Source organism: Euprymna scolopes, chromosome 3, assembly GCF_053919585.1.
Source record: "Euprymna scolopes isolate OS-2025 chromosome 3, ASM5391958v1, whole genome shotgun sequence".
Taxonomy (NCBI): Eukaryota; Metazoa; Mollusca; class Cephalopoda; order Sepiida; family Sepiolidae; genus Euprymna; species Euprymna scolopes.
The window spans coordinates 35,358,648-35,371,241 of NC_136484.1; positions in this window are offsets into that span (position 1 = coordinate 35,358,648).

A 12,594-nucleotide genomic window follows, 5' to 3' on the forward strand; every position below is an offset into this window, starting at 1 on the left:
ACATATGTTGTTTTTTGGGTTTTTTTTTGCTCATTGTATGTGTTTTTGTGGTTAATGTAAGCCGCTTTTGAGAGGAGCACGCGATTACAAGCCTCACATTTCCAACTGTTCAACCTAATGGGCAAAACCGACACATTGCCTTTCCGAAGGTTTCTCCTAAGTTCAGCATGATCGATTCTATCCCACGCAAATTTTCAGACCCTCCTCTAAATAACCTCCTCTATTCGGACGGACATTTTGCCAGCTTTAAGGTCGTCTTTTATGCAATCGTTGAAGCGTTTCTTTGGTCGATGTTGAAGACGTTTCACAGTCTTAGCTCTCCGTAAAACAGCTGCTTAGGCGACCTCACACCCTCCATTCGAACAAAATGATCTCCCCAGCGCAACCGGTTCCTCTTCACAATTGCTTCGATCCTCAAACACTCAGCCTTCCGGAGAATATCCGTACCAGGTGTCACTTACTGCCATTTCACATTTAGAATTCGCCTAAGACATTTCCGATGAACTCTCTCGAGTTGCTTCAAGTTCAAACGTTGTGTTGTTCAATATTCAGATGATTAAAGTCAAACAGACAGTACACAGGTCGAGTAAACACTGATCTTGGTTTTAATACTGTACGTAAAAACTTTAAACACATCGACATACCTAACCTAGCAATCTCCAACCAGCGCGCTCCTAAACTAAAGATGGTGGAAATGGATACGGTTCATGTAAACACAAGATAAGCCACTAAGCATGGAACAAAATATAAAACCATATTGAAATATTTATTTTGTTACAGCTTTATAATTATTTTACTTGATAATACAAGACATGTAAAAAAAAAAGTTTATTTTTTGTTTCCTGGTAAGACAAGAAATATAAAACTAAAACAAATATTATTTTAAGAAATATAAAAATAAGTTTATAATTCTTGTTAGTGTTTCGTGATAACGCTAGATGTGTTAAAACTAAACGAATATTTTTAAATGAATATTACTATGTGGTTTCGTACTTCGTTTCATTCTTAGTGACTTCTGTTCCGTTCCATATTTTTATACGCCGTATCCATTTCCGCCATCTTTATTTTTGGGGCGCGCTGGTTTGAGATTACTCCTAACCTCATAGCCATAGACATGCATTGTGGCGTATTCTAATTATATTAGTTTTAACTGTTACAATTACACATTTATACAATTCATATTTTTTTTATATTAGCTTTAAATAACAACATATTGTTTAAATTATTTTCCCTATTTTATTTAAATGGATTATGTCTCTTTTACGAATCAAATAAAATTATATTAACTCTAGTGTGAAGCTTTGGTATTTCATCCGCTCTAAACTTTGGCAATTTACTATGTTTTCCTGCCTTTTCTGTCTTTTTTATTTACTAATTGTTTTTTTTTATTTTATTTATTAATCAATTTAATTCTTTCCTTAAATTTGGTTTGCTATTTCAGTTTGTGGAACCACAGCTCACAGAGTGGGTGTGGAGGCGGACATTTCGCTCCCTAGCGCCGGCGGCAGGCCTATCCGCAAGATGGCACCATTGTATATACTTGGGTCTTATCTCTCCTCACACCTTGGACAAGCCGTCTTGATGGATACGTGACGCCATTTATACTCTCCTTATATACGTCATTCTTGCAGCATTCTGTTTTCCTTTTAATATATTGCTATATTTCATGGCGAATTGTGCATTATTTCTTTTACCAATACTAGTACTGATATTACTATTAATATCATTGCTTCTAGTGAGAAGAAAAAGAAGAAAAAGAAGGAGAAGAAAAAGAAGAGACAGTGGCACCAGTGGTTTATACCAGAGAGTCGTGGATAATCTGAAAGAACAGGCCTGCCACTCTTACTAACATGATTGAAATATTGTGGACGCGCATTGTCATTTATATTACAGCTAAGTTGAATGCCAACTTGAGAGAACTTGAAGGCATACTGGATAGAACTTTAATGCTTATTAGATACTCCCCTCGAGGTTCAAAATCATTCTGTCCTGAGTTTGTCAGGACAACCTGACATGAGGAAACATTTTGCTAGAAGTAAAACTTGACTAAGTATTCCAAATTATAATATTCGCGACACAATAAGATCTCCTCGCCATGACTAACTTACATTGGCTTTTATTAGGAATGGTGCACCTTTTCCAAGTGATGTAACCTAAAGTAACAGCACGAAGATGGGTACTCCACCAGACTAGATGTATTTTTGTACTGGAATGCATTACAAACAAGATACCAAAAAGAAATTTATACTATAACATATTTAATTGATGAGAAGAAAATTCTGTTCCCAACCGAATATTAGAATATCTATGCATCTCATATAGAAATACAATGTTAGCCCCCAGAGGGAGGCACGTTGATTTCTGGGAACTTTAACTGGAGTAAGACGTCCAGCGTAATACATAGATTTGAAGAGAATGACATGATTCATTTTGGCTTTGGGTCTATGGCACGAAAAAAGTGTTCTCATGACACTTCGTTCGTCTGTAAAGTACAGAGGGTATAAAAGTGTGAAGGAAATTATAGTAAAATAAAATGGAATAGAACATAACATGTTTAATCGAATATGTTGTAGTTTTGAACTCGAAGATGCATTGAATGAGAGAAATAGTCTTGACTTATTGCTACTATAAAAGAGCCTGTCTATGTCTTGCTTGTATTTTCTAGATAAAATAAACACATGCTGGAACAGAGGCATATCACTAACGAATTACTAATAATCTTAGTCATTCATGAAAGACGTTATTAACGGAAGTCAAAAGATAGCGTTTTAGTACTTGGATGTTTAAGATCGGTGAAATAGTAATCACTGTTGAAATCGGTTTCGTTGGAGAAAAGTATACTACATAACAAAATTCCAGTGGCTTAGACGTTGTTTTTTAGGTAAGTATAAAAACAATGTTGATGAATTAAAGTCTACTATATGCAAACATCCAGTGGAAAGCACATTTTTTAGATTGAATACGGTGTAAACGGAAAAAGTATACCACGTAATATAATTCCAGCAGCTCGTGAGTTATTTCGGTTTCTTACAGATGATGACGAATTGATCTGTTTAACTACGACATGCCAAGTACAACAGTTGCTTACATTTTTTCTGTAAGCGAGAACAACGACCGACAATTTGTTCAGATTTGCAGAATTCTTCACATTCTTTAGAATCTTTCGAGTTATCAAATGTCGAAATATCATATCTATCATAGACAATTCATTGTATACCATTCATTTAACACATATTGCTAATTAAAGAGCGGGCGTGAATTTTGGCTATCTCCTTTTTGTACAGTACCAAGATGAGTATTTGTCCTAGAACGGGTGAAATGTATATCTTGAGCAGAGCAATTCTGTATCAATTTTATATCCCTTATGAAGAGTTAATTAACCGTATAATGATTCTAAACATTATCTTTATCCATATTTTTGATCAAAATTATTACAGTCTTATTTTAGCAAGTGGGGAGAAGAAATTAAAATTCAGAGAATCTTTATAATTAATGTTTAATGTCTACAGATAGAATGCAGCTAAATCCGAAAATAGCTGCATTTTTCCAGTTGTATGTTATATGTTCATATTATGCCCCTCTGAAACAATGCCCTCATGCTACCAGATCAGGCTGTCTGAAGATATTGGCTTCCTAAGACGAAATGCACCTAACATTGATGCTTTTTGTTTTTCTACTTCCTTTTGCAAAACTTAATTATGTTCTGCAAAACCAAAACCAAAAACATCCCCCTTCCCCCTTTTCTTTTTCTTCCCATTTTTCTTTCATCTTTCTATCTCCCTCACTTCCTGACTGGTTTCCTAACTTAAAATATACCAAACATTAATACTGTGACCCTTTTCCCTCTCACATTGTAAAACTCATTCATGTTCTGAAAGGTGATAAAATCCACTATAAAGCAACCAAACGAAACACTACAAACTAGCGATTAAAAATACAACAAGGTAGAAAAATAAAAAACCTACAAAGTAACTGGATGCAAACTGAATACTATTTACAAAATAATTGGATTCGGCATTAAAGAACCCGAAAAGGATTGATATGCCGTAAAACGAAACAACCACACCAAACTAAACTAAAATAATTCTTTGTATAAGAAAAGTGAATGATATTTTAGGCATATTTATTAATTAATTGTAAACGTTTCCAAGTAATCAGAGGTATCTTCATTTTCATAAACAGCATCCATCCACTTTCGCCTCATTTGCATAAATTACATAAACTTAATATTATCAAATTACGACATTTTATGTCTAGCAGCTGTCTCCCAGACTTCATAATTAGTTTAGGAGTTAATCGTGTACATACAAAAATATATACATATACACTTACGCATATTTATATATCCCTTATGAAGATTTACTTAACTGTATAAATATTCTAAACCTTATATCAAGAATCCCTATTCCAATTTTGATTAGCATTATTACATGATTTTATTCTAGCAAATGTGAAGAAATGAAAATTCTTTATAATTGGTATCTAATGTCTATAAATAGAATGGAAGTTAATTCAAACATATCTCCATTTTTCTCGCCCTTCCCATTTCTCGCCCCCCCTTTCGCGGGGGCCCCATTTGTGGCCTTCGGGCCAAGATCAAAGTGTAGTATCTGTTCCGGCAGATACTGCAAGCAAAGGCCATATGTGGGGGTAACACCACATATCAGACCTTGGTCAATGTAGGGGAAACCCTTCATACCAATTGTCATTATCCAGCTCCCATTTCCCACTCATCGGGAGCTGGTCCCCTTTTCCATTCTTCTCCCCCTCCCTCCACATTAAAAAACGGCCTTGTGCCTAATTTGCTCAGTAGGGAAGCAAATAAATCCAGCCCTTCCCATTTCTTGGCGTTTGGGCTGAGATCAAAATGTAGCACTGTTCTGGCGTATGTTGCACTTTGAGACCTTCGCCCTTGAGGCAATTGGTTATTGGTCCATGTAAGGGCAACCCTATATACCACCCCCTTCTATTACAACTCCCACTTCACTCCACATAAAATCCGACCTTGTGTCATATTTTGCTTATGTGGAGAAGCAAATAAATTCCCTCCATTTTTCAAGTTGTATGTTATGTCCATATTCTCTAAAACAATGCTTCGTATAAGAATAGTGAATTCATTTGGAGAATGTTAATTAATTTATTGTTAAATTTCCAAGGAATCAGATATAACTGAATTTTTCAACTGCATATATCGCCTTTTACCTCATTTGCATAAAATTGCATAAAATGAATATTATCCACATACGACATTGCACGACTAGCATCTCTCTTCATAAAATAACTATTAGTTTAGGAGTTACTCATCTACATGCAAAAGTATATACATATGCATTTAGGTAACTTTATATAACCAGATATTAATGTTTAATCAAACACAATACAGATATGATAATTATAATTTAGTATAACGAATGTTATCCATTACGCGTAAATTATGCACCATGGGGACTAAATTTAATTGTGCCTCAAGCATTTAAAATCAGCACTGACCCTCTTCGTTAGATGTCACGGAAGGGCTTTATCTGGTAATAGGGACCCCTGGAATTACTCAATTGTAATATTTCTCTGAGTCTTACTCATGTCAATTACAAGTTCTCTAATGCAACGATCATCTACCGGTCATTTCGAGGAAGCTGCGGGGACATAAGCAGGTACGGATGCCCGTCGGCAAGTGCGCCGTTCCCAGTCTTTCTATCTGGCTTCAAACTAATCATGTCGCCTGTTTCGCCTCCTTAATGTATTTCTATGTAAAGTTGTATAGATTCGTGGCGGTCGATACTTTGTGAAGGAGAAATTATAGTTGGTTTACAAAATAATGATTGTAACTTTAGAATATGTAGCCCAGGTAATCCTTATTGATCAGCAGATAAATATATTTACACTGTTGGAATAAAATGTCTATTACATGTATTATGTTAATATTTGAAATCTCAAAAAATTGCGCTCCAACCCCCACCAAAGCAAAAATGACAGCAATTGATACAATGGTGCTCTGAAAAAACGTCCCCGGAAAACTCTGATTTCCGTTCTGCTAGATCTACAGCAGATGTGCTTACAGTTATATCTCATAGTATTAGCGAATCTCTCGACAGAGGCAACCTTTCTAGGGCAATTGCTCTTGACATAACAAAGGCCTTTGATAGGGTATGGCATAAAGGTTTACTTCAGAAGATCTCCAGCTATGGTATTGCTGAAAATGTCTTCTCAATTATTAAATCATTTCTCTCTGATAGGTTCTTAAGAGTAGTAGTTGATGGGCAAAAATCAGAAGCTCACAGTATTAATGCTGGAGTCCCTCAGGGGTCCATCCTGGGCCCAAATCTTTTCCTGATCTACATTAATGATCTTCCAAATCAGATCCTTACATCATTCGTAGATATTTTTGCTGATGACACTACCATCTATGGTAGCACATCTAAGACAGTAAACGACCAAGTTCTCTCCGATTCTCTCTCCTCTGATATTGATCACGTTGTACAATGGGGAAATGAGTGGCTGGTTACTTTTAATGCATCTAAAACCAAGCTTCTATCTTTACATCATCAACGTTCTGATCCCCATCTGGCATCAATTAAAATGAATGGCTCTCGTCTTGGGGAGGCCTCAAGTTTTGACAGGCTTCTGGGCTTGACCTTTACTCCTGATCTTAAATGGAATACGTACATCAAATCTGTTGCCAAGGCTGCTGGAAAAATGGTCGGATCCTTCTATCGATCCAGTAGATATTTCACTGCTGATGCAATTCTCTATCTATATAAGAGCCAGATACGTCCAAGGATGGAGTATGTTGCCACATATGGGCAGGAGCTGCTAGAAAAGACTTGTCCTGCCTTGATAGGGTTCAAAATAGACTTCGTGGCCTGGTGGGAGATGTCCTTTTCTCTTCGCTGCAACCTCTGTCTCACAGAAGAGATGTTGCGAGCTTGTCTCTGCTTTATCGTTATTTTTATGGAAAGTGTTCAAGTGAGCTTCAATCGATGGTCCCCCCTCGCGAAACTTTCACAAGAAACACTAGACGAGCTGAAAACATTATCAATAATTTTCCCCACTCTTTATTTGTACCTACACCTAAACATAGATTCCATGATCAAAGCTTCTTTCTTAGAACTGCACACCTGTGGAATTGTGTTCCGTTTTCCTGCTTTCCAGCTTTCTATAATATGGTTGTCTTCAAGTCCAACGTGAACAAGTTTCTGATGAGCCGTTCCACTTAAGTTAACAAATTTACCGAACTTCCATTAATATCGATTACTATATTGTCCTTTGGACTAGTCTGCACTCTTTAACCCTTATCCTTGAGTGGCTTATCGGCCTTAATAAGTGGTAACATCTATGTAAAAAAAAAAAAAAAAAAACTCGTCCCCGGAAAACCCGTACCCGAAAAACTCCTACCCGGAAAACTCGCCCCTTTTTGCCAGGTAGGAAAACTGGTTCTTTATTGAATAAATATCGATTGAACGCACATTTTATGACCGTCCTTGAAGAAGATATTATCTTTAAAAGACAATACACATCCCATAATATTACAAAAAAACAACAGCAATATATTTTTAACTCTTGTTTTAAAAGAATAAACTTTATCACGAAGTCAAGACACAAAAAAACGAAACCATATATCTATTTAAAATACTTTAGTTTTAACACTTTTTGTGTTATTACGAAACAAAAATAAAATAAAGAATACACTTACGTATTATCAAGGAAAGCAATAATTTTATTTAAAAGAATTAATTTAGTTTAAACAATTCTTGTGTTATTACGAAACAACAAAAAAGAAAACACGGCACTTATGTCATTTTGTACCGCGCTGAAACAATAACGTAATTATTTCGAAAGCCATTCTAAACATGGGAGGGAAGGGTATCGTTTAAAAGTCATTTGGGGGGCACTTGTGCAGTATGCAGACGGCGGGTATTGTTAGGAGGTGATAACTCTTTAATAATTTGATAATTTCTTCTTGTTCAAATAACGCGGAAAATAAGTAACAAACAAGATTTTTTTTCCGAACAGAAAAATATTTGAAAACCAAAACATTTATTGTATAAAAATGTATTAATATATAATTGTAAACACATTTATTTAAAACTCTCCGCAAGAAAATATAATTTTAATAAAACAATTTTGTAATAAAAACAACATTGGATTTTTGTAAAATAAATAGCTTTTTTTTTTCGAACAAATAAATAATTTAAATGAAGGATTTTTTCAAAAATTAAAACGACATGTAAGGGTCAACAACAAATTAATAATTTAAATGTTTTTTGACTGAGAAGCGCCATCTGGCGACAATTTAGTGAAATGCGCTAAGAAAAGATGGCCACCGTTCCTATACTGCGCAAGTGCCTTTTGTTGTTTTGTGTACACAAAAAATGTTAAAACTGTATTAATTTTTTGGTACTTCGCGGGGAAAGTGGATTTCTTATATTATCAAATAATCAAACAAATATTTTACTTAGAAAATGCGGTACTTCAAGGAAAAAGGTGTTTTATTTAATGATTGTTCCCTTAGAGCGTTTTCGTTCAATTTCTTCGACATTATTTGTTTATTCTTTTTTGAAATATTCTTTTTCTGTCGTGTTTATTTTATTTTATTTTTATTTTTTTAAATTATTTTCCCCACTAAATATTATTTTATATTAAATTATTTTTTCATGCATATTCAAATAGTACGTTTGACCCCCCTATTTTTGGCCTCAAATAGTACCTTCAAAAAGTGTTCGTGATTAAATAAACCAAAGAAAACCTTTTGCGCATGCACTTTGAGGGAGCAATCATTAAATAAAAACATCGTTCCCTGTGAAGTACCAAATTTTCTAAATAAAATATTTGTTTGATTATTTGATAATACAAGAAGTGTTTTGTTTGTTTGTTTGTTTGTTTCGTAATAACACAAGAAATGTTAAAAACTAAAGTAATTTTTAAAAAATAAATATATGATTTCGTATTTCGTGTCTTCCGGTCGGTTTCATTACATAATCAACTGTATACGCTTCCGGTAGCTTGATTTTTTCCGAGCAGTGATCTTGGACATTGTACCTGAAAATATACACATTTATTTTCTTTTGGAGGGCGGGGGGTTTGTTTAAAATTATATTAACTTCAGTATTTTCTTTAATTTTCTATTTTTGAGCGTTTATCTAGACTACTAACACGTGATTATCTCATGTCGGATATTTTTTGTTCAAAAGTAACACTCGATATTACTTAAATCATTCGTCATCACTCTAAGCAATATGCTATAAATTGCGTTCTGAAAGTAATTCCACCTATCTTTATTCCGACCGAATTGATCAGAGGAGATTACAAATTGTACTGTTATAACTGAATTAATGTATTCATATCATAAAAGTTGCATCTCTCTGTTGAAGATATTGACGCTGTAAGACTCTAATAGAGCAACCACTGTCAACCAAGTGCGGCAGAAGTAGAGATGTGTCAATGGATATCTGGCAAAATGCATTGATGATGATGGTGGCTACGTAGAAAAATAAATCCTGGAGCACAAAATGTAACTAGTTTCAATGGTACAACTTCCATCTACGCAACTCTTCAACTGTTTGAATAAAAAAATAGGAACGCCCCTTAATATGAGAAATCGCACTTCAAACGTAGCCATCGTTCATCGTTGTGAAAAAGTGCATTGGGAAAGATGGTGACTATGCAAAAAATAAATTTTAGAACACAAAAGGTTGCTGCTTTAATGAGTCCACTCCCACCTTTGTAGCTCTTCAGCTTTATTAGTAAAAAAATTTTCGAACCACACTAGTAAATCGCTAGCTTAGTACTTTTTAAAACCTCTCCTCCTTGAAATGTTTAACGTTAAAAAAATGTGTACCGACATAAGTGATACCATGGTCTAGAATATGATGATTGCAATGTCTTGTCAGACGAATGCCACTCCCTCAGACACTTAATGTCTATGAGCCCAAAAATGACTTTTCTTTTTTTTTTTTAGTCCTACTTGTGAATTCACAGGCCCAAGCAGGCATGATATTGAAGACGGTCATTGAGATCAATTATTACATGCTTCCAGCATTTCAATAGACAAATGCCTGAGGGAGTATCTATACACAATATACCAATTGTCAATATCCAGCTCCCCTATACCCCGGGGAGCTGGTCCCCATTTCCGCTTCACCCCTCACTTTAAAAATCGGCCTTGTGCCTAATGTGTTCATTGGGGGAGCAAATAAATACCTCAAGGTGTAGTATCTGTTCTTCAGATGCTGCACTTCAATATTTTGTTCTCTGTCAAGTGGAGGAGAAATCGTTCACGACTGAGATAATTTTTATTTTTGTTCCTTTTCTCCACATTAAAAAAACGACGCCGATGCCTAAGTCTGTTCCGTGGGGGAACATTGTAAATAGGGACAACAAAGTCTCTCTCTCGGTTCAAAATGTTGAGATCCAGCAACAAGCAAGAGCAAGATAGCCAGCAACAAGTAAAACTGTAGACCAGTTTAATGCGGGTACTGGTATCCCGCTTTATGTTTTTTTTTAATCAGAGATTTGCTTGGAGTTCATGTTTCCCTCAATGAAATGTAACCCTCCAATCCTACCGCACTCATGCAGCCCCAGACCATAACTTTCTCACCACCATGCTTGACTGTAGGCATGACACACTTATCTTTGTACTCCTCAAATTAGTGCGTATCTGTCATTCCAGGAGGAAGCCCCTCCTGAAGGCAATACACAAAAAAGCCCGCAAACAGTTTGCTGAAGACATGTCAACAAAGCCCATAGATTACTGCAACCATGTCCCATGGTCTGATGAGATGAACTTTAATGTGCTTGGTTCTGATGGCCTTAAGCAGATGTGTCAATTTTAGCCATTTTAACACGAAAAGCACCCCTAGTGGGGGGCAATCGGAGTTTTCCCTGAATCCCTACTGTTACTTTTTTATTCATATCATGTTTAATGTTTGTGCAAATTTTCAAAAAATTCGAAGTCGTAGTTATTGAGAAAAGTACGGACATACGAACGGACGAATGGAAAGGGTGGATTTACAGGTCCACCCTTCTTTTGCCAGGGGGCCAATATGTTTAACACGTATAACTTCAGCTTAAGAGGTCTTTTAATGAAATTCAATACATGGAAGCTTATTAATTAGTGTCCAATGAAATATTTGACATTTCAAATAAAAAAAATAGTGAATATATTTTGCCCCTGAAAATACTTTCAAATACGATGGATAAACTGAATTTTGAAAAATATTTATTAATAGATGTTTAATAAAAAAAAAACGACTTCTACAAAATATGGACCGTGCTTAAATAATAACGTTATTATTTAGAAAACTATTCTTTATATAGGGAGGGGAGTGTCCTGTTTAAATTTATTCTGTATTTTCATCTAACAATTTAATACACAAAAACATTACTTATTCTTTTGCTCGAGATAGCAAATGATACATAGACACCAAACATTCCTCTATCCGAGGAAAAGCAGTTATGTTCAAAACCAACTTCATTTTTCTTATTGTTTTATACGGCCCAAAGCAACACCGGGTAGCCCTGCTAGATCAAATTTAAGCAAAGTCAGATGTACTGGAATTGCCACCAATGGATTCCAACACTCTACCTTCCCTTTGCATGAAAGTTGATTGGCTCCCATTACAACCTGGTACGCTTAGCAGGTTAAGATGAATTAGTTTAGGAGTGAATCCAATACATACAAGTATATAAATACATACACATAGCTAACAATAGCAGGAGAGGCTATAAGTGACCCTGCTCTACACTGCCGTGTGCCAAAGACGACTTCATCCGACCAAGCGTCAGGAAACAAGGCAACGAGAGATAAGACCGATGGCCGAAGAGGAAGAAAAATAAGCCGATGTAAAAAAAAAAAATGGCAGAAAAGCTCTTTGGTCGCTCTCCACGTTTCCCGAGTGGATCAGGATAAGAACAAAAGCAAAAAATATCATAAAATAAAACGCGGGAAATAAAAAGGCGGGATTTAATGGTTTGGACGGACGTCAACAAAAGTGAAATCCGTAAGGCGGTTATAAAATGGACGAGAAAAAATGTTTTTCTCTTCATACACGAAGAGATAAAGTCTGACGTCATTTCGATCCGATTTAGGGGCGACAAAACACCCTCGCACATTCGGCTCAACACCTGAAACAATCGCCTATGTTGTTTGAAATAGTGGACACACATCTTGAATTTGTCCCTTAATCTAGTTGCCATGACTATTTTCTTCAATGTCGGATCAAGCGCTAAAAGGCAGTTATTCTGGTGTTAGGGATTTTATGGTGTTTGGAAAGTTCTTATTAAAGGTTTTCCATTCTTATTGGGTAAGAAATGACAGCATTTCAGCTTTTAAGTATTGAATAATGTCTTCCAGATAAAGCACACACACACACACACACACACACACACACACACACCCACATATATATATATATATATATATATATATATATATATATATATATATATATATATATATATATATACTAGCATCGGTACCCGGCGTTGCCTGGGTTGACATGAAATTCCGTTTAAAACACGCTAGCTATACTAATCATTTACATCATGGGTAATGTGGATACCCCAACAACAATTTAAAAAATAAAAGAACGGATAAAA